Source organism: Arvicanthis niloticus, chromosome 14 (genome assembly GCF_011762505.2).
Source record: "Arvicanthis niloticus isolate mArvNil1 chromosome 14, mArvNil1.pat.X, whole genome shotgun sequence".
NCBI classification, from domain to species: Eukaryota; Metazoa; Chordata; class Mammalia; order Rodentia; family Muridae; genus Arvicanthis; species Arvicanthis niloticus.
Window position 1 is genome coordinate 531,381 of NC_047671.1, and position 26,894 is coordinate 558,274.

The window sequence follows — 26,894 nt, forward strand, 5'->3', positions numbered from 1 at the left end:
AGTGGGTGGGTGGGAGAAGCACCTTCATAGAAGCAGGGGGAGGAAGGATGGGATAGAGGGTTTGCTGAGAGGAAATCGGGAGTCCTGATAACATTTGAAATGTAAATACATAAAATATCCAATTAAAAAAAAGAATGTCTAACAATTTGTTTCATATGTTTGAAAAATATTAAACTTTCAAAATCTCAAAAATTGTTTTTTAAATACTTAGCTATTTGAATTCTTCCATTAATAAGTAATACCTTTTTTAATTTTAAACATATCTCTTCATAATAATATAAGGAATTACCTATTCAGGAAAATATAAATGGAATTACCTATTCAGGAAAATATAAATACAGAATTACATTTATATTTAAGGGAGTTTTGTTTAAAGTTTCTATTAATGTTGAGGTAGCATTAATATAAATTGATTTAATTAATATTAATATAAATTAATATTAATGTATAAAGTAGTTTAATATGAAGTTTATTTACTTTTTCCTGACTTTTAAATAATGAGTTTATTTCTTGTTAATACTTTTTCTTTATTTCCTGAAAATTTTGCTTCCATCTTCCCATTGATTAACACCAATATGTTCCCTATAAACTTAACATTTTCTTCTCTCTCCTCATTTTCCTCTTCATCCTCTAGGTCTTGCCTCGAGATCTAGATCTTCTGTACCCCACCAAATATATTTAGTGCTCATGTGCATAAGATGATCTACAAGAGTCTGAGTGACCTACCATTGGACACAGCCACAGAGGAAATTACTTCTATCTTCCAGTATCCCTCAAATAACAACTCCTAATCAAGGGATTCAGGTCCTATTGGCTCCTTATCTCTCAGTGTGGGATTTTTGCTGGATTGATTTTTGTGCAGATCTGCAGGTAATAATAGCCACACTTATGAATATATTAGTATAATAATAGTCACTATTATCAGTATAATAGCTATGCCATGTCCAGAAGACAGAATTACTTAACAGTCTTACGGCTTTTTTTTTCCTTCCCTCCTTTCATGATGTTTCTTGAGGCTTTGGAAAGGGTTGGGTTGGAATATTTGTCTCACTTTGCAATGAGCATTCATATCATTTATTCTGAGTACTTTGACCAGCTATTAGTAGACCACCACCCACTGCAAAAAGAAATTCCATTTCATAGCTATTGCGAATAGATCAACAGCAAATATAGGTGAGGAAGTATCTGTGTGCTAGGGTAAAGGTCCTTTATGTATGTGCTTATACATATGTATATATACATATGTATACATATGTACAGTTGGGTCATGTTGGAATTCTAATTCTAATATTTTTGAGAAACTGATTTTCTGCTGACCTGGGTCTGCTTCTGCCTTCAGGGTGTCCAGGCACACAGAGCTGGACTGGAAGCAACGAAGCTAAGCTTGGCCAGGAGGATTAGCCAGGAAGTCAGAAGGTCAGCAGTGAGTGAGTGTGTGAGTATGTGTGTGTGTGGTGGGGGGGGGGGTGAGTGGGTGGGTGTGGAAGAAGTGTGGTGGATACAACACATCCTTCTTCAAGACATTTTTCAATGAAAACAGCTCTCTTTTATTGGGGGTACGCAAGAGATATATAAACCTTTGGGAGTGAGTAATGGATTTCCTGGTGAGAGTACATTACATACATACATTCCTGGCTTGGCTGAGGTGCTGAGAATGCTTCATTTGCATGAAGAGGAACTCCAGGTGCTTTCTGGACAGTCTTTATATAAGGAGAAAGAAAGTTAAACCTGTAATTTGGTCACCTAAGTAAATTTGGTAATTTGGTAACTAACTAAAGGGTAGCAGTTGTGGGGGGTCAAAAGGCTTATGTGTGTTGAGACATGCAGGCCCAGAGCAAGGAAGAAAACAGTCTTACTCCTGAGAGTCCCAGGATGAGATTATCCAGGTACAGACATCTTACTCTTGCTCTAGACTGGCTCTCCAAGTCACACAGCATTTTGATCCCACAATTTTCACAGTGGCAGAACTAGTTCATACTACTATCACACTGTATAGGCCCCCTTTCTATTCCTTATGGTATGCATTATGGTTGCAGTGAAACAGGATCTGAGGGCAGTTGTAATCTGTATTCCCATGATCATTAAGGATGTTGTATAATTTTATAGCTTACTAGCCATCTGTATTTCTTCTTCTGAGAGCTTTCTTTGTTGTTTCTAAAATTATTTTTCATATAATATATTCTGATTACAGTTTCCTGTTCTCTAACTCTTACCAGAATCTTCTCACTTCTCCAGCCATGCAACTCCAAGTCCTTTTTCTCTCATTTTAGAAAGCAAACATGTAAATAAACAATCAAAGCCAAAATAAACAACAAAAAACCCACATTGCAATATACATATATACATACACCCAAACAAAAAAATAAACAGGAGATAAGAAACCAGAATATATAGAAAAAAGACCAAGCAAGAAATATCCAAACAAAGCAATATTCAAGACAAAAAGTCAACAAAATTACTACTGAATTCATTTTGTGTTGACCATCTACTGATGGGTTTGGGCCCTTTCCTTAAATATGATTTATATACTCAATGAAATAATTTTTTTCACAAAGCATTGTATAATTGGATTGATGGTTTTTAATGATAGGTTTAGTTTTTATTTTTTACCTTTTACATTACATATACTAGTATATTATCAGATGCATAGCTAGAAACGATATATTTTATTCATTTTCTGAGGTATGTTTCATGAGACAACATTTATTTATTATGTATTATTGATTATGGTATTATTTCCTGGCTAGCAAAATCCTGTTTCTTATTTTGCTTTTCAAGTTAACATTAGTATATACAATTTGAACTGCCCTTTTATATGAAACTGCTGTGTATTGCTGTACTGGAAAAAGCTTATTTCAATATTATTTTAAAATATTTTTCTTACATCCCCCATGGTTATTTTAGGTAAACATAATAATTCTTTGTGAAAATCATTTTCAAATTCATCTACTCTGTGTATGAGATCATTTTAATATTTTGTGTTCCACACATCTCATTTGTTTTTGTTGTTACTGATTTAATATAAATCAAATCCTGACAATGTGTCCCATAATTTTAGGGTTGTCTTACTCTTTGAGGTTCCCTCATAAACTCTTCGTTTAATTGTGCACAGCTCTAAGCTACTTTCTAATTCACTAAATTACTTTTAGTAGTTACTAAAAATACTAGTTTAGTAGTTTTAAAAACTACTTTTAGTTTTCATTTTTTCATTAATTAATTTGTTCAATTTACATTCTGATTGCAGCCACCCCATTCTCTCCTCCCAGTCTCACACTCACAAATCCCTACTTCTATTACTCCCTCTCCTTTTCCTCAGAGAAGAGGGAGCTCCTCTTGGGTTCCATTTTGCCCTAGGACATAAAGTCACAGTAGGACTAGGGTATCCTTTTCCACTGAGGCCTGGCAAGGCACTTTAGATAGGGGAAAGGGATCCAGTGTCAGGCCACAGAGTCAAAGGCATCTCATGCTCCAATTGTTAGGGAACCTACATGAAGATCAAGCTGCAAATGTGCTACAAACTTGTAGACAGCCCTAGGCCCAGCACTTGCATGCTCTTTGGTTGGTAGTTCAGTCTCTTTGAGCAACCATGGTCCTAGGTTAGTTGGCTCTGTAGGTCTTCTCATGGTGCCCTTGACCTCTTCAGCTCCCTCAATCTATCTCCAACTACTTAACAAGACTCCCCAAGCTCTGCCTAATGTTTAGCTGTGGGTCTGTGCATCATCTTCTATCAGCTGCTTAGTGAAGCCTCTAAGGAGACAGTTATACTAGGATCCTGTCTGCAAGCATAGCAGAGTATCTATCATTAATAGTGTCAAGGGTTGGCTCTCTCCCATGGAATGGGTTTCAAGTTGGACCAATAATTGGTTTCTGTTCCCTCAACCTCTGGTCTATCTTTATCCCTGTACATATTGTAGGCAGGAAATATTTGGGGTAGAAGGTTTTATAAATGGCTTAAAATGTCTCTCCAAGTAAATTTTTTCAAGTCTAATTTCTTCAGATTTTTTAAGTACAAGAAAGACTTCCGCTGCAATTTTTCCTGGCATCTATGAGGCCATTTTCATGTTCCACAAAACACAGACTCTCGTAATATCTATATTTCAGTTTGGGTCTCATGCTCAAGATACTATATTATTCTCAGGATAGTTTTGCACACATCTCTTCTTATAATCTCTTCTTATTTCAGTCGGTAGAATATTCAATACCATACCTATACATGGTCTATAATATATACTTAGTCTTCATTTTGTTAATTGTTATTATTTATATATCCTCACATGAACTTTGCTTAGTCATTTTTATTACATTAATTAGACAATAAGTCACTTAATTTATACCTTCAGATACAATGTCATTTTGGATTCTATAACCATTTTTTATTAACAGGATGAATAAAAAGTGCTAGTTAAGAGCATTTTTAAGTGATTTTGCTTTAATGTTAGTAGAATCAGTTTCCCCACACTTTGCCAGTAGTCACATATTTATTCAATTTTGCCTCTCTACTGATATCCTATTAACTTGACTTCTCCAGCTCTCAAATGCAAAGGATAATTCTCTCATTCCACATAAAATGTGATGGATTCTTTTCAATGAAAAAGTCAGCTTCATGAAAAATGTACCACACATCTCTTGTGCAATATAGTTTATGAGGAAAATAGTACTGGACAGTTAATAAAAGTCTGTTCTGTGAGCAGAGCAATCATGATATGTAAACTAGTTTTTTGCTTTGTCATTGTCTCAATAATTGCAGCCTTCATGCCCTACTTAAATACATATGGATTTTTATATTTGTTTTACTTTGAAAATTTATTTAGTAGTTATTTTAATAGCATCTTTCCTCAAATCAATACTTTTGAGGTGACATTTTTCAGTATCTGGAGTTCTAGTCTGCAGTAAACACATAGTGCCTATCATTGCCAACTGAGCCCCAATTGAGATAACATAAGTTAAAACAGAGTGAGTGCAACTCCATCATGGGGTCATTTTAAGTTATAGAAATCTTAGCACATTTTCCATCTGAATATTTTTATATTTTAAATTCCTTTACATTTGTGCTAACCTGAACAAACTTCATATGATTTTAGATCTTCTATGATCTTTTAAATAAGCTGGCTTAGATCTCAATACAGATTTCCTCAGACTAAAATCTAGTTAAAATTAATATGTAATTTCTATTATTATATTTACCTCAACATGACCTTCATAATAAACTAACTTGAAAATTTAGATACATTCTCAGACATTTTTATTGGATATTATATTTACATTTCAGATTTTATCCCCTTACCCCATTCCCCCGACCACCCAGGAACCTCCTATCTCATCCTCCCTCCTCCTCTTCTATGAGGATGTGCCCCCAACTACCGCCCCACTCCCACCTCCCCACCCTCGAATTTCCCCCCACTTGGTGTTCAGCCTTCACGGGACCAAGGATCTCCTCTCCCACCTATGCCCAACAAGGCCATCCTCCCCTACATATAAGATGGAGTCATGGATCCCTCCCTATGTGCTCCCAGGCTGGTGATTTAGACCCTGGGGAGCTCTGGTTGGTTGGTATTGTTGCTCTCCTCATGGGGCCACAAACCTTTTCAGCTCCTTTAGTCTTCTCTCTAACTTCTCCATTGGGAAACCCTTGATCAAATCAGTGGTTAGCTGTAAACATCTGCCTCTAAATCTGTCAGATTCTGGCAGACCTCTATGGAGACAGCTATGTCAGGCTCTTGTCAGCATTCACTTCCTGACATCCACATCAGCGTCTACCTTTGGTGACTGCACATGGGATGGATACCCAGGTGAAATGGTCTCCAGACGGCCCCTCCTTCACTTTCTGTCCCACACTTTGTCTCCATATTTGCTCCCTTGAATATTTTGTTACTCCTTCTAAAGTGTGTGTGTGTGTTTCTGTCTTCATATATATTCATTATTATTGTTACTAAACTTGGTATAATTATACATATAAATTATCAAAATGCTCTTTGTCTTTTGTTTCTTCCTTCTTAAGTGACAGTGGCATTTCTCTAAGATATATTGAATTATATTATACAATGATGTCCTTGTTAGAAATTCTTGACTCATAATAGGAATTATTGTACTTCTGTAAAATGCATCCTAAAGGGGAGAATTTAAGCAGTATTTATGTCTTTGATCTTTGCATCTATGAAGCAAAGTCTTTTGTGATGGCATGAAATCCATCTCTGAGAGTACAAATCATTAGAAATATTCTTGCAGACAAATATAAAACTACATATAAGAATAATGCAAATTGATTATTTTTATTATTTTTCCAAAACAAAAATATTTTGAAATTTTAAATCTATGATTGCATTTTGTTGGGATGTACTGCTGGCTTATGGTTAGGAGTGCTTGCTGCTTCCTTTCCCAGAGGAGCAAGATTTTTGTCCAGCGCTTATGTTAGGTCACTCAAAACCACCTGTTCCTCCAACTCAGGGAATCTGATAACCCTCTCTGGCCTCCACAGGTACATGGCAAAAAGACCTTGTGCACACAGGTAAGCACTGAGAATGCCAGGAAAGTTAAACACACAGCTTGCTTACTTCTTTAATGGAAGCTTAGTTGTTCTTCCTGTAATGTCAGGAATGATATGGTTTTACAACCTGATAATCCTTTGCTGTCTGATAAGACAAGCTCTACCTGTCTCCAAGAATTTTGTGTTTACTTATCCCAGACCCTTTTACCCTAAATTCTGAGCACTGCTTTTAGGCCATAAATTCACTCTTATGAGTGATTTCACTTGTACATTACAACTACCTAAGCAAATTCTATATTATCCTAGACCAGGCCAATCCTGACACACAAAGACATGTTTACCTCATTCAAATTCCCTATATGCTAAATTTTGAGCACTATCTTTGAGTCAATAGTACCTATTCTTGTGAAAGATGTACTTTGTAAAAAATTTCAATGTAAACATCTTTTAAATATTTGCTCCTTTGGGACTGAGTTAATTGTTATCTGAATACTTTTTACCCAAAATTGTGCTGTGTTTAAACATGGCTAAAGTAAGATAATCTGGGCCAGATTCTAGAAGTCCTGTTCCAGCACCAGTTACAATAAACTCAGCCTGAGCTGAGTTTCACTCTTATCTCATCCTGATCAGTTTTTTCCTTGCCTGCTGTAAAGTCTGTAGGGAACAGGTATCCACAGGTACCCACACACATGTGGCATAAACACATACAGACACACAATACACATGAATAAAGACAAATCTACTTTTGCTAATGATGGTGCTCAAAATAACACTTGGTAAGTTTTTTTTAATACAATTGTCCTGATCAATAAAGGGGTTAAGCAGTGAATTTCAGTTGGTGATGGTGGTATTAGAAACAGATGGTTCAATGATTACTGTTTTTGTTTGTTTTACATTTATTTGGTTTTATTACTAAAAATATAGAACATTATCAGGTATTGGGGGGGAACAGGACTGAAGCCCCGAGGGCCAGCAAAAAGAATAGAATAGACAACCTCAGGAGGTAGAAGGTGGGGAGACCCTCTAGAATGTACTAGAGACCTGGGAAGTGAGAGACTCTCAGGACTCAAAGGGAGAGCACTTAGGTGAAATGCCCTAGAGTGAGGAGAGGGAAATTGTAGAGTCCACCTGCAGTAGGATGACAGGACTTAAGTGAAGGGATGGAGTTGCCATCCCACAGTCAAAAACTCTGACCCAGAATTGTTCCTATCTAAAAGAACTGCAAGGACTAAATGAAGAAGAGCCTAAAGGAAAGGAGGTCCAGTGACAGGCCCAAATTGGGATCCAGTTCAAGGGGAGGCTCCAAGGCCTGACAGTATTACTGATGCTGATCATGTGCTTACAGACAGTAGTAGAGCATGGCTGCCTTCTGAGAGGCCCAATAAGCAGCTGAAAGACTTAGATGAAGATACTTATACCCAACCAATGGACAGAAGTCAGAGACCCTTGTGGTTGAATTAGGGAAAAGCAGGAAGAAGCTAAGGAGGAGAGCCACCCCATAGGAAGACCAGCAGTCTCAACAAACCTGCACCCTCAAGATATCTCAGAAACTGAGCCACCAACTGGGCAGCATACACCAGCTAATGTGAGGCCACCAACACATACAGCAAAGGACTGCCTGGTCTGGCCTCATTGAAAGATTATGCACCTAACCCTCCAGAGACTTGAGGCCCCAGAAGGTTGGAGGGTGGGGACATCCTCTTGGAGACTGGGGAGGAGGTATGAGATGTGGAAGTCAAAGGGTAGACCAGGAAGGGGATATCGACTGGACTGTAAAAAAGATTTAATAATAAAATAATAATAATAATAATAATAATAATAATAATAATAATAATAGTAATAACATTTCAACTTTGAATACATACAAGTTGTGAACCATTTCTGTTCATATTTGTGGCTGGTATGTGGTGAGAAGCTCTATTTGTAGTATAATAGTTGCCACCTTCTCTCAATCTAGTGAGACAGACACCCCCACATGAGTAACATAAAATTGGCTCATTATACTCCTGAGTAGGCAGCAGAAAGGGACACAGAAGCCTAAAACTAATTTCCTGCCAATCCTGTGGTGCTGAGGATAGTCACTCTATGTCAAAAGACACATTTTGTATGTGACTTTCAGCACTGCCACTAAGGGGATTCAGTAAAACCTAGGTTTTGTACTCCAGGCATCATATGATATGCAAAGCTAATGTGCCAAAGGGCAGCCTGTTCCTGGAAGGGACTGTAACAGAATGTGCTTTGTTCTAGCCAACTCCTAAACTCATAATAATACATCCTCACCACTGTTTAGAGCTAGACATCATTGCTGCCAGCAAGTATATGGGAGAAGAGTATTAGCTCTACCAGACAACTCCCATAAAACCACTTGAAGTAATTCCCTGGCATATTTCAAACCTGCTACCTGACCTCAGATCTCATCGAACTTTAATCTATAGACACAACTAAGTTCCTTTTCTTTTCCCCCTGCCTAGAATTTTTTTCCCTTAGAATTTTACTTTGTTAGAATCTCTTCTTCTTCCCTTCTCAGGACCTTTCCACGTTTCCCCCCAGATAGCTTTCATAGGACACTTTTTACACTTAATAAACTCTATAGCAACTTTTCTAAGTGTCTTTTTGTCCTGTGACCCAGCCGCAAGTTAGAGCCCAGCAGTTCCTGCTGAGATAGAACAAAGGCCACATTGCCTAATCCTATGCTGTTAGGCTACAGGTGTTAATCACCCTAGCCTGCAGTCTCTTACCCTCAGAAGAAGTTTTTAGGATAGTACAAGGCTATTTACTTAAATCCTTGCTGGTCTTAAGGCTGGGATGCAAGTGCCAGTTTCTGGCCACAGGTTCCTGACTGCAAGTCAGCTACAGTAGCATAGGGGCTGCCTCGAGAAGAACCGGACGGTGGGAGAAGGAGAAGAAAGAAGAAGCAGCTACATCTTTCTCTCCCCCTCACCTCTAAGCTGGGTTTTGGCTCCTGACATTAAAAAAATGGAGTATAGAACTAAACTGAGAATTCACAACATAGGAATCTCAAATGGCTGAAAAACACCTAAAGAAATGTTCAAAGTCCTTAGTAATCAGAGAAATGTAAATCAAAATGACTCTGAGATTCCACTTTACACCAATCAGAATGGCTAAAATCAAAACCTCAGGCAACAACACATGTTGGTGAGGGTGTGGAGAAAAAGAAAAAGAAAAAGTTTGCATTGCAAACTTGTACAACCACTCTGGAAATCAATCTGGAGGTTCCTCAGAAAACTGGAAATAGATCTACCTGAAGACCCAGCAATGCCACTCTTGGGAATATACTCAAAAGATGAACCACCATGCAACAGGGGCACTTGCTCCACTATGTTCATAGCGGCCTTGTTTGTGATACCCAGAAACTGGAAACAATCCAGATGTCCCATGACAGAAGAAAGGATATAGAAAATGTGGTTCATTTAAACAATGGAATACTTCTCAGCTATTAAGAATGAGGACATTCTGAGTTTTGCAGGCAAATGGATGGAACTAGAAAATATCACCCTGAGTGAGGTAACTCAGACCCAAAAGGACATGTATGATATATACTCACTAATAAGTAGATATTAGTAAAAAAAAAAAAAAAAAGTGCAAAAGTGCCAAATACCTAAGATACAGCTCACAGAACTCACAAAGGTCAACAAGCTAAAGGGCCCAAGTGAGGATCCCTCAGTCCTACTTGGGACAGAGAAGAAAGCAACCACAAAAAAGAGGGAAGGATTGGGAGGGAGAGGGGAACATGATTGGGTATTGGGTGGGGGAAAAGGACTGGAATACCTGAGGGCCAGCAGAAAGAATAGAAACATGCAACCTCAGGAGGTAGGAGTTTGGGGAAACCATCCAGAATTTATCAGAGACCTGGGAGATGAGAGACTCTCAGGACTCAAAGAGAGGGACCTTAGATGAAATGCCCTATACTAGAGAGAGGGAACTTGTAGAGCCCACCTCCAGCAGAAAGACAGGGCATCCATCAAGTAAGGCATGGGGTTGCCACTCTACAGTCAAAACTCTGACCCATAGTTGTTCCTGTCTGAAAGAACTGCAGGAATGGAAATGGGGAGGAACCTGAGGTCCAGCGACAGGCCCAAAGTGGAATCCAGCTCAAGGAGGGGCCCAAAGACCTGACACTATCACAGAGGTTATGTAACATTCACAAAAACAGACCTATCATGACTGCCCTCTAAAAGACCCAACAAGCAACTGAAAGAGTCAGAAGCAGATATTTGCACCCAACCAATGGACAGAAGCTGGTGACCCCTGTGGTTGAATTAGGGGAAAGCTGGAAGAAGCTGAGGAGGAGAGCAACCCTGTTAGGAGGACCAGCAGTCTCAATTAGCCTGGACCCACCGAGATCTCTCAGATACTGGAACACCAACCAGGCAGCATATACCAGCTGATATGAGGCCCCCAACATATATACAGCAGAGGACTGCTGGGTCTGGGTTTAGTCAGAGAAGATGCACCTAACCCTCAAGAGGCTAGAAGCCCCAGGGAGTTTTGAGGTCTGGTGGAGTTAGGGTGGGGCATGGAGACATCCTCATGGAGACAGGGAGGTGGGGAAGTGGTATGGGATATGGAACAGTCAGAAGGTGGACCAGGAGGGCAATAAAATCTGGAGTTTTAAATAAATTAAATAAATAAATAAATAAATCATTTAAAAAAGAAGAAGAAGAAGAAAAGGAGTGTGCAGATCTTGCCTGCCATTTTCTCCTCAATAGTCAGTAGTTGATATTACTAATCACTGATAGGCTGACAAGATGGCTCAGCAGGTAAGAGGACCTCTTCAGGAGGTCATGAGTTCAAATCCCAGCAACCACATCGTGGCTCACAACCATATGTAATGAGATCTGATGCCCTCATAATGGGTATCTGAAGACAGCTACAGTGTACTTTGGGAGGGAGCAAGTGGGAGTGGAGCAAGAAGGACTGGAATTAGCAGGGGTGGAGCAAGTGGAGGCAAAGCAAGAGGGAGAAGGGAAAGGAAACATTTTTAAAAAAGAAAAATCATAAATCTATTAAGATATGCAAAAGTTAGTTTTAACAGCTATAAATTATTTAAAATAGCATTATATTAAAATATATACCTGGACCTATCTCTTTGTAATTCAAACATAAATATATCTTAGTAAATCTATAAGCTATGATGTTTTGCTCAAGTACAAGCCAACTGTTGTGGTAAATTCTTAGTGTCTACCTCTATTTGCTGCACCAAAGACTTAGGCTCACATGCTAGATCCATTTCTATACAAAAGTTTTGCAAATTCATTTGGAAATGAAAGTTGAACCTATCATGAAGGTGGTAATCAACTTCTAGAGAGTTATTAACTCATTACCTGAAACAAAGATCTGTGTGTTTAGGAAAGATAAAGGTCAAAATGAAAGAAGAATTAAAACTGTGAATCTACTAAGTGAAGTCTGGCTTGGGCATTTATAGGGGCTCAGGTCTTCCCTTTCCCCCCATCAATTCATCTTAGATATCAACCCTTATGGCATCCTGTTATTTCTTTTTGCAGTGTCTTCTTGGATCAAGAATCTACTATTTTCAGCCACCACTCAAATGTGGTAGCACATAAAGCAGTCTTTGGCATTTCTTCTGTGGCAAGAAGATTGCAACTATGCATTAAAATGGGTTCAGTAGTATTGTGTTATAGATGTGTTGGCTTGACTGGACAGGAGTAATGTGTCTGATTCTTTTCCACCGAGGCAGCTATTTCACACACAGTGTGCTTTTCTTTTGGGGAAGTCTGTTATAACCAAGGTTGGCCCCTTTCAATATGCCTTTTACACATGACTACCTTGGCCCTCCTCAAATTTGCAAGACTTCTTATGTAGCATTTGGCTTCTAGGAGAAAAGTCTAGAAATTTCTGTTACCTATGTTCTTAATAACATCACTTATGTTGGATTTCATTAGTTATATATTCAATATGAAAAGCACCTGTGCAAGAACATGAACACCAAGAAGAGTGATTATTAGAGGCAGATTACTTTAGCATCTAAGAAGTACTGTTAGAAAAAAAATTTCTCCATATTACTTTCAGTTTAGTATTATCTGAGATGTAGGTTCACATTTTGTTTCCTTTATTAACAATAAAAAAGAATTGTAATTTTCTTTTTCTTAGTTATTTTGAAGTCGATAGTTAAAATGATCTACTAATGTTACAGCACAAGATAATAGAATGTATACATGTACACAGGCAAAATGTAGGATTTATATTAAAATTCTCCTGTGGTAGAGATGCAACTAAGTGAAATTGAAAGGATATAAAACTCAATAAAATGTTTGAACTAATACAGTTAGGTTTGATTTGTTGTTACTAATAAAGATTTCAAGGAATAGTAAGATCAGAAATAATACTTTCTTACTTTGGGCATTATACATTTTGTAGGTTTTTAAAGAGCACTCTATAATTTTGAATTGCATAAATGTGTGATGTTTCCTGAGGAGACATGTAAATACCAATTTACTCCAGAAGGGCATCAAAAAAACACCAAAGTAATGATTCTACCTATGGATGGCTTAATGAATCACTGAGTTTATTGGGTTACTATTGGTAGTATAGGTGAGGACTTGCTTACAGAAGCATGGGTGACTCAAAAGTAGCTCAAAACAGTATTGATTACAACTCATGCAAGATACATCTCAAGAGCCCATCGTACAACTTGGAAGCAACTAAATAATTTTTCTCCTGCCATTTTCACATTTTTTTTTTTACAAATAACTATGGAACTGAGATGATTAAAAAATGAGAAACTGGAAAAATTCAATGTCAAAATGATTTATTGTAGGACAATAGAAACCTTAAAGAATAAGAAGTTTCAATGTGCATATGTTCTTTGTAAATGAAAGTAACATGTTTCATATATCTATTATCTATTATCACTATTTATACATTATCTCCTTATATACCTACCTATTTATCTTTCAGCAAGCCTCTTCAAGACTCAGGTATGTTTTATATGGAGTAAAACTTACAACAAATATCTGTCAGCACAAATCTCATTATTTTCATAGTTCTGGTAAGAACATGTGAGAGTGAATTGAAAAGTTATATATTACTTAAAATATAATATTCTTTTTGCTACAAAGAATGTAGTACCCTCTTTGTTGTTGTTTGTTAACTCTCAGAACAAATGGCACATCATTGGTCAATGCAAGTGTTCTACTTGTAATATCTAAGAAAATACAACATGTTATAATATCTGAAATTTTTATTTTTCTCCACCTGAAAGAAAACAAATTTTTGTATTGAAAAAGATTGACATAATCCTATTGGATTTGAATGTGTGTGTATGTATGTATATAAAATGAATTTTTAAAAAGACATGAAATTGTAAGATTAAATATTATATCATGAGTTATCAACATTCCAGGCTGACCAAACATTCCAGGTGTATTGTCTAAGAGCTATCTTTAAGTAGTTGTATGTCCATAGATATGCAGAAAAGGTATACATTATATTCAGTTTGTTTATGAATGTCCTCCCATGGTAAGATTATGCAATATAGTAATTCTTTAGCAACTATTTAGCTAATATAGTAATTTATATTAGCATTGTATCCAAGGTGACATATTTTTGTGTGTCTTCTGATTTTTATTTTATTGTTGTTTTTCTTTCCTTGAAATTAGCTTTTTTTTCATATAATATGTTCTTATTATGGCTTCCCATTCCCTAACTCCTTCCATATTCTCCCCAACTGTCACTCCCTCCCAAATCCACACAATTTTCTTTCCTCTGTTCTTTGGAAACAGGTAACTAAAAATAATAATAAAACAAAACAAACAAACAGATTTTATGTAGAAATCACAATTAAGACTAAATGGTCCACGGAATCTTACTCTGCAGATTTTTCAATTTTGAAATATGTATACTTGTTCCCATCTAGTATAGAAGGAAGGTTTCCTGGTGATGGGAAAGTCAGATGCTAATCAATGTGTAGCAGAATGTCATTAAGATACATTTATTGATACGTTCCTTTAGTCGAAGGGGAGCATTTGTTTTTTCCCTAGGTCTCTGGACTCTCTATTCTCAGTTTCTTGGCCACCTGGGGATATGTTACATCTCATGGAGCAAGCCTTAAATATAATCAAATATTGGTTAGATGCCACCAGTTTTTTGCCACTATTGTACCAGTGTATTTTCCAGGCAGATCCCTATTGAAGGTGAATGGGTTTGTGGTTGGGTTGGTGTTCACCTTTTTCCTTTGGTAGTGTACAGAGTGACTTCCAGTATCTTCAACTCTATTCAGTAGTCAAGTCAGTAGTAGTGAAGTAGTCTAGTCAGTAGTAGTGAAGGCTCTAGGTAGGTATATCAACTTATCCAGGTACTGAAATGTGTGTAGGTGTTACCACTAGAGACTGACATTTACAATCAGTTTATGAAGAGCAAGCAATAGCCTTGGCAATAAACTGGGTTGATTAGAGGTTCCCATAATGACCTTTGGTCAACAATTCTATTAATGTAACACAGTCCTGGAACTGGAGGGTTCATTTGGTGATGAGAAATGTCATGCTTCATCTCCCGTACTACTTGGTAATTACATTTAGATATTTGCACACACACACACACACACACACACACACACACACACACACACATTTTAGAAATGTTCTACTATGCTAGATTTCCGTATGACTCCCAAATGGCCCTTGGTTTTAGTTGTCCTTCCCCATGTTCCCTCATTACCACCCTCTTCCCTCCCCCTGATTATTTGATGTTCTCATTTCCAATCCCTCTTCCATACACTACAATCTATTTTCCTTTCCTAGGAAGATCTATCTTGACCCATGATTCCCTTATCATATACTTAACCTCTATGGTTATATGTCTGGATGATCTTCCCATTGGGGAGAATAGAGTATTGAAGTCATTCACTATCACCAAGTGAGAGACAATATCTAATTTAATTTTAGTAATGCTTTTTTATGAACTTGGGTGCCTTTGTTTGGGGTGTCCTTTCCTATCTCTTCTGATTAGTTTTCATTTGAAGTCAATTTTCAGATACTAAAATAGCTACACCAGCTTGCTTCTTGAGTGCAGTTGCTTGGAATATCTTTTCCTTCCTTCCTTCCTTCCTTCCTTCCTTCCTTCCTTCCTTCCTTCCTTCCTTCTTTCTTTCCTTCTTTCCTTCTTTCCTTCTTTCCTTCTTTCCTTCTTTCCTTCTTTTCTTTCTTTCTTTCTTTCTTTCTTTCTTTCTTTCTTTCTTTCTTTCTTTCTTTCTTTCTTCTTTCTTTCTTTCTTCCCTTAGGTAATGTCTACCATTGATGTTAAGCTGTGTTTCTTGGATGAAGCATAAGGATAGATCCTGTTTTCAAATCTAATGTGTTAGTCTGGGTCATCTTATTGGGGGGATTGAGACCATTGATGTTGACGGTTATCAACAATCAGTTTTGTAGATCCCTGTTATGTTGTTGTTGTGATGTGACTTCTGTCACCTCCTCTTTTGATTTGCTGGTCTGAGATTAATTATTTCCTGTGTTTTCTTGAATATGGTTAGCCTCTTTATATTGAAGTTTTTCTCTCAATACCTTCTGTAGAGCTAGATTTATAGATCAATACTCTTAAAATTTAGTTTTACTGCAGAATGGTTTTCTTTTTCCATCTATTACACTCGAAAGTTTTTCTGAGTATATTAATCAAGCCTCACAGCTGCAGTTTCTTAGGGACTGTAGAACACCTATCCAGGCTCTTCTGGATTTTAAAGTCTCCAATGAGAAGTCAGGAATTATTCTAGTGAGTCTGCTTTCATATTTTACTTAAGGCTTTTTTCTTTCAGTTTTTAATATTCTTTCTTTGACCTGTACATTTAGTGTTCTGATTATTATGTTTCATGGGGTATTTATTTTCTGTTTTTTTTTTTCCTTTTTGATATTCTGTATGCTTTTTCTACCTTGATAGGCATCTCATTTCTTAGGTTAGGACAACTTCCCTTGATTTTGAAGAAAAAAATTATGTCCCTTTAACTCTGGTTTATTCTTCATCCTCTATTAATCATAGACATGGTGTTTTTAGAGTGCTCCAGATTTTCTGGATGTTATGTACATGGATATTTTTCATAATCTAGCATTTATTTTTTTACTGAAGTAGCTATCTCTATCTTGACTGCAATGCTTTAAATTCTCTCTTCCATCTCTGTACTCTATTCATGAGGCTTACCTCTGAAGTTCCTGTTCAAATTTTTAAAGTTTTCATTTCTAATTATACCTCAGTTTTATTTGTCTTCAGTGATTCCATATCCAGTTTCATATGTTGACCCACTTTCTTTACTTTATTCAGCTGTTTTTATTTTCATAGATTTCATTAATGAATTTATTTTTATACTCTTTACAGTCTTTGAACATACTCATAACAGCTATTTTGAAATCATTTTCTTGTACTTCAGCTGAAGTTTATATTATATTTATCAGAGCCATATATATGTGTATATATGTGTGTGTGTGTGTGTGTGTATTTCAACCCTATTGTATCAGGGTTGTTCAAATCTTTTGAAGACATTGAATTTGGCTATTATTAATTGTACTTTTGTGCTGATAGCTAGGCATCTGGATTTTGGATTACTGTAATTCTAGGTGTTGGCATCTGGTCTTGACTTTGTTGGGTGTGTGTTCCATTCTTTGGTTTCTCTTGCCTTCTCTTAGGAGAGTGTAGTTGTTGTGGGTTGCCTGGTAGGGAAAGCTTCTCAATCTAAGCCAAATAGGATGATTTTCTATATATTAAGAGCTGAGACAAATGCATAGGTAGGGGCTATAAGGTTTCAAACGGTTGAGAGGGTTCACAGAATGGAGAAAAGCTGAGTCTGCCATGAGTTTCTGTGGAGACCCATGGAATGGAAGAAGAAAGGGAAGACAAACTCCTGCATATGGCCTGCCACAGAGCTGAGGCTGAGCCTTGAGAATTGGAAATGGAGAACAAAGAATGAGAGTGAAGATTGCCTATTTGAATTCCAGGGCTGGTGGCCAGAGGTATCCAGGTACAGATTCCAAGGAAGCATTTATTGACTACAAGTCTCATGATTCTTTCTAACCTTTCTACCCTCTTTATCCATTTCTTTGGATCTTCCCAGGGGTCACTAAATTTTTTGACATCACACTAGCTGACTATAGAAATAAAGTCACAATCAGTATTCTTCTTGAAATCATGTACACAATAGTCTTTCTAAGGGCACCCTTGCGACTGTCCAGTTTATATAATATTTCTCATGCAGATATTGCTGTATTCCTTCCATTCTTTTCCTTAGAGTATACATGGCACAGTGTATGTATAACAAAACTTGGAAATCATAGACAAAAAATATATGTTTTCAATCATTAATGTAAAGTTATTTATTCTTTCATTATTGATAAGCATAGCTATGTTTCTCTCTTTTAACTTAGTAAACCAAATTTGCATGCTAGTTCTAATACAAAAATTAAATGTGGTAAGTGAAACCTTAAAACCATTGCCATTTATTTAGTTCCTCAAAAAATATCTTTGTAGTTAAATAAGTTATTTACTTTCAAAATCATGTTTCTATTCTATAGCATACTTTGCTCAGTGCCAATTTAATTCTATTATTTTACAGCAACAAATGATAGGCTTAGATTATTAAAATAAATAGTATTAGTAATTAACAAAACAAAATACATATCATTTTGTGAAAAAAATTAATTATCTCTTAAATTTCTAAAGAATTTCAAGAATCCATAGGTTCAGGTGGCATATGTCTTGTTCTGTCACTTAACAAGTACTCAGTTTTCTGCAGTTTGCTTGTTTATTCCAGAGTCTTACACTGAATAAAGACTACATTAACTGGCAAGTAAGCTCTGGAGATCCATATGTTTTGCCTCCCCAATACCTAACACTAGGGTTATAGTAGTTATAATATGTTGGGGGGGGGTCCTTTTTTAGATATAGGTTCTGAGAACTCAAGTCACCATGCTAGTGTGATAGTTACTTTACTGACAGAGGCAAGTCCACAGCCTCAGTGATTACATTCTAAAAATGTTGTACAATCTGAAACATAAACAGTTTATGTTTCTCATTCTCAATATAATTCCTGAAGGAAAGAGACACATCATGCATGGTAATACAAAGTCAAGATAAGTAACTGGAAGTCAATAGAAGAAATAGAGTGGATTGAACTGCAACTGGATGAAATTGCAACACAATGATTTCTAAATACAGTGATGATATCAGCTCTGAGTAGTCACAGGATCCACACAATAGTCATGCTGTTAACAGCACATCCTGTTCAGCCTTTTCCATGCAGCAGTATGTGCATTACAAAGTGTTATTTCTTTATCTCACTATGACAAGAGCAACCATTTAAATTTTTTTATTTGTGTTTGGTTTTATCAATTTTAAAATTATATAATTAAGACCCGGTGTGGTGGCTCACATCTGTAATCCCAGCACTCAGAATGCAGAGACAGGAAGGAAAGTCATTGTAGTTCGAGGCCAGTCTGGAACACAGAGTGAGGCTATCTAAAAAAGCCAAAAAGAAAATATTAAGACTTTGTATTACAGTTTCAACTTTTAATATTAACACTGCCAATGACTTATCTTTTCTGTGAGTGAGAGATAACCAAAAATGTGTAGGAAATAAAATTTAGAGTAATTTTGTAAATAATTTATATAACTATACATTCATTATTTCATTTATATTTTATTTAAGAGTTCTTACTAGGCCCTTGACACTGATGTGGGAGCAGAAAAAATGTATTGTACTACTTTCAAACACTAGCTCTTCAGTAGAGTACAGAAGAAAGTTTTCTATGACTACATATGATACATACTTTTTTTTGAATTTACTACATGAAATCTGATATTTAGTACATAAGATATATTTTACATAAAATAAACTGTAAAATGTGAAAAAAAATTTCCAGGCATTAGAATTAATGAAAAGTTTTCAACTTGAACTCACAGTGACACCATTCTGTACTGAAGAATGCCTCAGTGCAGCTGAAAAAAAGACGTAATGCTAGCCCACTGCCTGATCTAATCATATGTATGAAAATTTCCCAACAAGACCACCATATAAATGATAATGAAAATTCAGATATACTCTTGCCTTGGATCAATTATGAAGATAAAGAATTCATCATGCCATTTTTGAACTTCTTGTCACTAGATGAATAGCACATTTCTCTGTCAATTTCATTTCTGTTCCCTGGCATCTCACCTTAACAATTAAACTCTCTGATGTGGAACATGGCTTCATTCATTTTAGAAAAATCAAAGTAAGTATGGCTCTATCACTTACATGTTCCTTATTTATAATGACAGTGATGCCTGCAAAGCTTTCCATCAAGCCAGCTGAGGTTCACTTCAATACAGCTTGACATTTCTGTGGCCAGCCTTTATCAAAATGCCCTTTGCGTTGTTTCCTCCCTCTCTCTCCTTGACTATTTCATTACTTACTGGCAGGCCTAATCTCTGTATATCATGCCAAATGTCTCTGCATTCTATAATTCTCTGACAATGTAATTTCCAACTCTCACTTAAGTTTTTCAAAGCAGTTTGGCTAGACTTTTAAGTCCTCAATTTTATGGGTTTATCTTCTCCAGTACTTCTTCAAGCCAAGGTTATGTGTCTAGAATTACAAATGATTGCAATGATGCAATTATAGAAAGAAACACAATCTACAAATAAAGTAAACTACATACACACAAAAGTATAAAGCAAGAACACTTATAAGCTAGGACAAAAATATCAGTCAATCTTGATGACCCTTTGTCTCTTTTTCCTCACTCCATTACTCTCTCAATCTCTCTCTCCATCTATTTTTTTCATCTATCCCTCCTTTTGCTGAGTGGGAAAGGGAAAGAATGCTGTTATGCGATCGAAACAAGCCACAAAGCAAACTCTCTATGTAACTGGGGTAGGCCTTAAATTTCTTCCTCAACCTCCCATGTTCTGGGATTACAGGTTTGTACTATGACACCTAGGCATCTATGATAATTGTTATTCTTTTCTGATTACTATAAATCATTGTTACTTTTATTTGAAACATTAATTTTCAAGCATAGAGTTTATTCAGTGTTTATATGGTATATTAACCAGATATTTACACAAGATATTTTGGTTATTTTCAACATCTAAGAAAGAAATACAAATACCAACAGGTAAATTTACCTCTACTAAGTTTTTATAAATATGCTAAAAGTAGTAAAGTGGAAAGAACTAGCCTTAATTTTCTAACAATAAACCCAACAAGAGTTGAAAACTGAGCATAGACACTGAAATAGTTTATTAATTTATGAAAACAAAAAAATGCCCTGTAACAGAAAACTAAAAAGAATTTTTGGTTTTCTACAAACGTGAAATATTTATGAAGACCCTAACCCTAACCCTAACCCTAACCCTAACCCTAACCCTAACCCTAACCCTAACCCCTAACCCCTAACCCCTAACCCCTAACCCTAACCCTAAACCTAACCCTAACCATAACCCTTCTGCTGTTTATGTGATAAAACACTATGACCAAAATCAATATGGATAAGAAAGCTTTGATTTGCCTTATATTTCCAGGAACTCAAGCAAGTAGCTTGAAGCAGAGCTCATACAGGAAAACTGTTAACTGGCTTGCTTTCTGTTTCTCTCATAAGCTATTGCTGAGCTAGATTTTCATTGTAGCTTGGACAATCTGTCTAGGGATTGTTGTGCCCACAGTGGACTGGACCCTTTTTCATCAATTAATAATGAACAGAATCCTCACAAACATGCTGACAAATTAATCTGATTGATCTAGCCAATTATCAATTAAAGCATTTCTCTCTGTGATATGTGAAGGTGACAACTAAATATAAGGAGAACAATATTATTAAAGAAAATAAGTAAAGTAGTAATGTCAGAGTGAAGTCAATCCAATCTAAATGAAAGATATAAATTTGTAAAATATAAATTTCAATTATGAGCCAGTACAGGTAACCAAGTACAGCTTTCATATGTTGCTTTGTAAAACTGCTTACCTCATTGAATAAGTTTTATATTTGCATTGTCTTTACATAAAGGACTTAGTAATCTTTCATATATTTCTTCTCTTTAAATATCAAAACTTGTATTTGTTTCTGATTTAAATTTACAGTTTATTTTATGTGTAAGGGTGTTGCTTTCTGCATCTGTGTTTGTACTCCATTTGCATTCTTGGTGCTTATGAAAGCCAGGAGAGGGCATTGAATCCCCAAGAACTGGAATTACAGATACTTGTATTGTTCATGTAAGTGCTAGGACTCAAGCCTGGTTCCTTTAGAAAAACAGCAAGTACTATTTTTTTAATTAATCATTTTATTTGTTTACACTTCAAATGATATCACCATTCCTGGTTATCTCTCCACAACCCCTGCATCCCATCTTCCCTCTCCCCCTACCCTTTGCCTCTATGAGGGTGCTCCTCCACCCACTCGCCTACTCCTGTCTCACTGCTCTAGCATTCCCCTAAACTAGGGCATTAAACCTCCACAGGACCAAGGACTTCCCCTCCCTTTGATGCCAGATAAAGCTATCCTCTGTTACATATGTTTCTGGAGCCACCTATTAAAAATGGGGTACAGAGCTAAACAATGAATTCTCAATTGAGGAATCTCGAATGGCTGAGAAGAACTTAAAGAAATGTTACAAAAATACCAATCAAGTTCTAAAACACCAACCTGGGAGCACATAAGGAGAGACCCATGGCCCCCAGCTGTATACATAGGGGAGGATGACATTGTCAGGCATAGGTAGGTAAGGAAGTCCTTGGTCCAGTGAAGGCTCGACACCCCAGTGTGGGGGAAATCATGGGTGGGGAGGTGGAAGTGGGAGAGTGGGTGAGGGCATATTATAGAAGCAGGAGGAAGGGGGATGGCATAGGGGGTTCCTGGGTGTGGTGGGAAATGGGGAAAGAGATTACATGTGAAATGTAAATAAAATATCCAATAAAAAATGTTCAACATCTTTAGTCATCATTGAAATGCAAATCAAAATGACCCCTGAGATTCCACCTTACACCAGTCAGAATGGCTAAGATCAAAAACTCAGGTAATAGCAGATCACCTGAGTTTTTATTAATCATTTTATTTGTTTATACTTCAAATGATATCACCATTCCTGGTTACCCTCCACAACCCCTGCATCCCATCTTTCCTCTTCCTGTCCCCTTTGCCTCTATGAGGGTGCTTCACCTGTATGAGATTCTGGTGAGGATGTAGAGAAAGGAACACTCCTCCATTGCTGGTAGGACTACAAGCTGGTAAAACACTTTGGAAATCAAGTTATACCATGACTGGGAATATATCCAAAAGATGCTCCAATGTATAACAAAGACCCATGCTCCAATATGTTTATAGCAGCCTTATTTATAATAGCCAGAAGCTAGAAACAACCCAGATGTCCATCAACAGAAGAATGGATACAGGAAATTTTACATTTACACAATGGTGTATTACTCAGCTATTAAAAACAATTACTTCCTGACAGTTGCAGGCAAATGGACAGGCAGTATTCTTAACCACTGAGACACCTCTCTAGTCTGCATGTATTTGTATACTTTATATTTTGAGGGATTTAAAGAATAAAGGACAATTTTATTGGCCAACTGGAGTTTATTAGAATGTAAACAGAATATATAATATGCCAATTAAATTTTACAAAAGGTTCTCCAAATGAAGTACTGTCACATACATTCTAGGCTTCTTTACTTTTCCAGTGTCATGAGTATTTCAAGTCCTGAAACTTCTGTTTCCATAGGAACCATAGAGTAAGACTCAGAAGAATGTCTTGAGTGGATTCTTTTCAATGTGCTCAGACTCAATAATCTCATAATCCTTCAAAGCTCTTTAGCTGAAAGCAACCCTGGTGTTCTTCCATTGTAAACTTCAACAAAGAAGGAGTACATGTAGAAAATCAGTGACCTAAAACCTTATGAAATGTGGACTTTACTTACTAAAGAAAAGAAGAATGTCCATACCCTGATTATTTCATGATTGGTTTTATAAATTTGCCTTCAGTTGTTACCATGACTGCAGGATCAATAAAACTTGACTAAGTGGGACAGAAGTTCGAGAGGTGTCAACAGTGGTGGCAGGCTTGGATACCCAAGAGAAAGACACGTTTACATAGTTGTAGAAATAGAACTGCTCTCTTTTAACTTATAACTCCATTTTTCTCTTCATTTACTCTTTATTCATATTTTAGGAAGTGCTGAGCATAGTATTGACAACATTAAGGACAAGGCAAACACAATACTCATAGAGGAATCTAAGAATAATGAAAAGTAGCATTTGGGATAATAAGAACACTTCTGTTTTTTCATTACTTCTTACTTCATTGCCTCTTTTTTTCTCACTATGTAGTGGATGATACACCTAACTAATAGCAATCTGTCTGCCTTAGTCTCTGAAATAATGGAACTGTATAAGTAATATATTATAGTCAAGAACTCATTGCAGAAAACTATCATCACTATTGTTGAACTACTTTTAAATATATATACATATATATTTAATATACATATATATACACACATATATATGTATATATACATATATGTATATATATATGTATATATATATATATATATATATATATATATATATATATATATGAATATGTTGCCTGAGAGAAGAAAAGGAGTATAACTATGAAAGATCTATGAAGGGTTTAAATCTTAAAAATTAACCTTACACCATTATTAAAACCTATAACCATAAAGAACTCAAGTTTTACATGTATGAACTGGGAAATTTAAAAAACAGGAAAACTAAAAATTTTTTTCAAGGCCTGCACCCCATCTATCTCAAAGTCTATCTTAACTACTTTACCAAACAGAAAAATATGGCCATGAACATCAATATTATATTATAATTTTAAATGGTATATTTTTCAACTTATTTATGACATATGAATAAAGCAGTCTTCAGTAAATAAAATTATCATAATAATAAAGATTGAGTTATTAAGACTACATATATAATGAGATATATTTGAAACATTGTCTTAGTTTTCAATGACTGTGATATGAAATTTTTCAAGCCTAAAAAACAACATAGATATACCTTCTGTTAATGTTACTGTTGTTTAGAACTTCATCGTGGGTTTCACAAGCTAAGATCAAAGTATCAGCAGCATTTGCAGTCTTCAGAGAAGTCTTCACTCCCTTGTCTCTTTCCATTTCGAGAGGCTTGCCACATCCATAATTGTGACCTTCGCCTTCAAGCAAGCCAGCATCTTTGCCTCTCTGCCTGAACTCCAAGTCATATCTTTTACCTCCCTCTTCCCTCATCTTCCTGTGTTTATGTGATGGATTAGTGCTGTGTGAAAAGACCCCTTCCCCACTCCCCCCACTGAGGAAGCATAATGCATACATGTATTCACTCTAGATAAGGAGATTAAAACAGATCAAAATATGGATACAGCTGAATTCCAACTTGTTTTATTGGAGTTACTTAAAGGAATAAGGTATTACTTAACAGAGTAGAATGACTCAAAAACAACTGCATCACCAAACCCACCCCCATATTGGTGATACCCCACAAAAGCCTGGGACTGGGAGAACACTGCACAGTCTGCAGGCAGCTCAACATGTTGGAGAGTGTCCTCTCTGTGTGGCTTAATTGGCCTATATAGTTTCCAGGCAGCTTGACTTGTTATTGCTTTTTCAAGGCAGTTGGTCTAGTATCATCTTTTTGGCAGCTTGGCTTGTCTAGGAGTCTTTATTGTTTGCTCTTGTGAGGGAAGCAGGTAGTGAATCCAGTCAGTTTCAAAGAATTCCTGAAGCATGTTTGAGCTGCTTACCTTCCTGCTTAGGAAGTTTCTGTATAAGATGGAATGTTTTAATCTGAGCCAATCCTAAAACATGCTCACCATGTAACAGTGAAAAATGCATTTGAAGATAAATGTTCCTGCTTGTGACAGACAAATGTAGATATACCAAGAAGCCCTCAGCATACAAATTTCAGATTTCAGAAGATGATCTTCACACATCAATAAATAAAATTTATCTTGTAATTTAAGTTTAAATTAGTATTCAAAATTCTTTGCAATTGAGGAAGTAATACCCATCACACTGAAAATATGAATCACTGATTTATTACATTATCTTCCCTAGAAACTTGATGATCACATGTTCAAGTAATTTTCCCAAATTACATTTGATGGTATAATGTGTTGGCTTTTAATTCTGGAAGAATTTATATTTACATAAAAATTTAATAGTCTATAGGTCCATATAACAGGACTCAGTTTGACTGTTATCACTCTTGTGTTGGTTGAGATATATTTGTTATAATTAATCAAGAAAAATTGGTATATACTAGGTAAGTTCCCTGCTTTATTCAAATTTTCTGAGTTTTCACCTAATATATCTTTTATCATCTAAAATATGCATTCAGACTGATGGTAATGCATTTCTAGTCTCCTCTTGGTTGTGTCAGTTTCTTAGCTGTTTCTTATTTTTGATGATTTTTTGTGATGATGTAAGAATATGGCTCTAGTTCTCTTTTCCTCCCTGTTTCAGAGAGCCACATCTTGTGCAGTGCCAGCCTTGTCCTGTAGACAAGGTGCCTGGTTACCAGGGCTGCCTTCTGCTCAGTAGTTGGCAAAGTTTATTGCCATCAATGATCCCTTCATTGACCTCAACTACATGGTCTACATGTTTTAGTATGGCTCTACTCATGGCAATTTCAATGACATGGTCAAGGCTGAGAATGGGAAGCTTGTCATCAATGGGAAGCCCATCACTGTCTTCCAGGAGGGAGATCCCACTAACATCAAATGGAGTGAAGCTGGTGCTGAGTGTGTTGTGGAGTCTACTAGTGTCTTTACCACTATGGGAAAGACCGTGGCCCACTTGAAGGATCATCCATGACAACTTTGGCATAGTGGAAGAGCTCGTGACCATGGTCCACGCCATCACTGCCACTCAGAAGACTACAGATGGACTTGCTGGAAAGCTGTGGCGTGATGGCTATGGGGCTTCCCAGGACATCATCCACTGGTACTGCCAAGGCTGTGGGCAAGGTCATCCAAGAGCCGAACATGAAGGTCACTGGCATGGCCTTCTGTGTTCCTACCCCCAATGTATTCGTTGTGGATCTAACATGCCACCTGGAGAAACCTGCCAAGTATGATGACATTAAGAAAGTGAAGCAAGCTTCCAAGGTCCCACTAAAGGGCATCCTGGGCTAAACTGAGGACTAGGTTGTCTCCTGCGACTTCAACAGTAACTCCCACTCCTCTATCTTTGATGCTGGGGCTGGCATTGCTCTCAATGACAACATTGTAAAGTTCATTTCCTAGTATGACAATGAATACTGCTACAGCAACAGGGTGGTGGATCTCATGGCCTACATGGCCTCCAAGGAATAAGAAACCATGGACCACTCACCCCAGCAAGGACACTGAGAGCAAGAGACATACCCTCTGATGCTTAAGAGTCTCT

General features: G+C 36.7%; 1 pseudogene; it reads left to right on the top strand.

Moving 5' to 3' along the window:
- LOC143434420 (glyceraldehyde-3-phosphate dehydrogenase pseudogene) overlaps positions 1-26,653 on the top strand; it is a 180,199-nt pseudogene extending 153,546 nt beyond the window's left edge.
- The last annotated feature ends 241 nt before the right edge of the window (positions 26,654-26,894 follow it).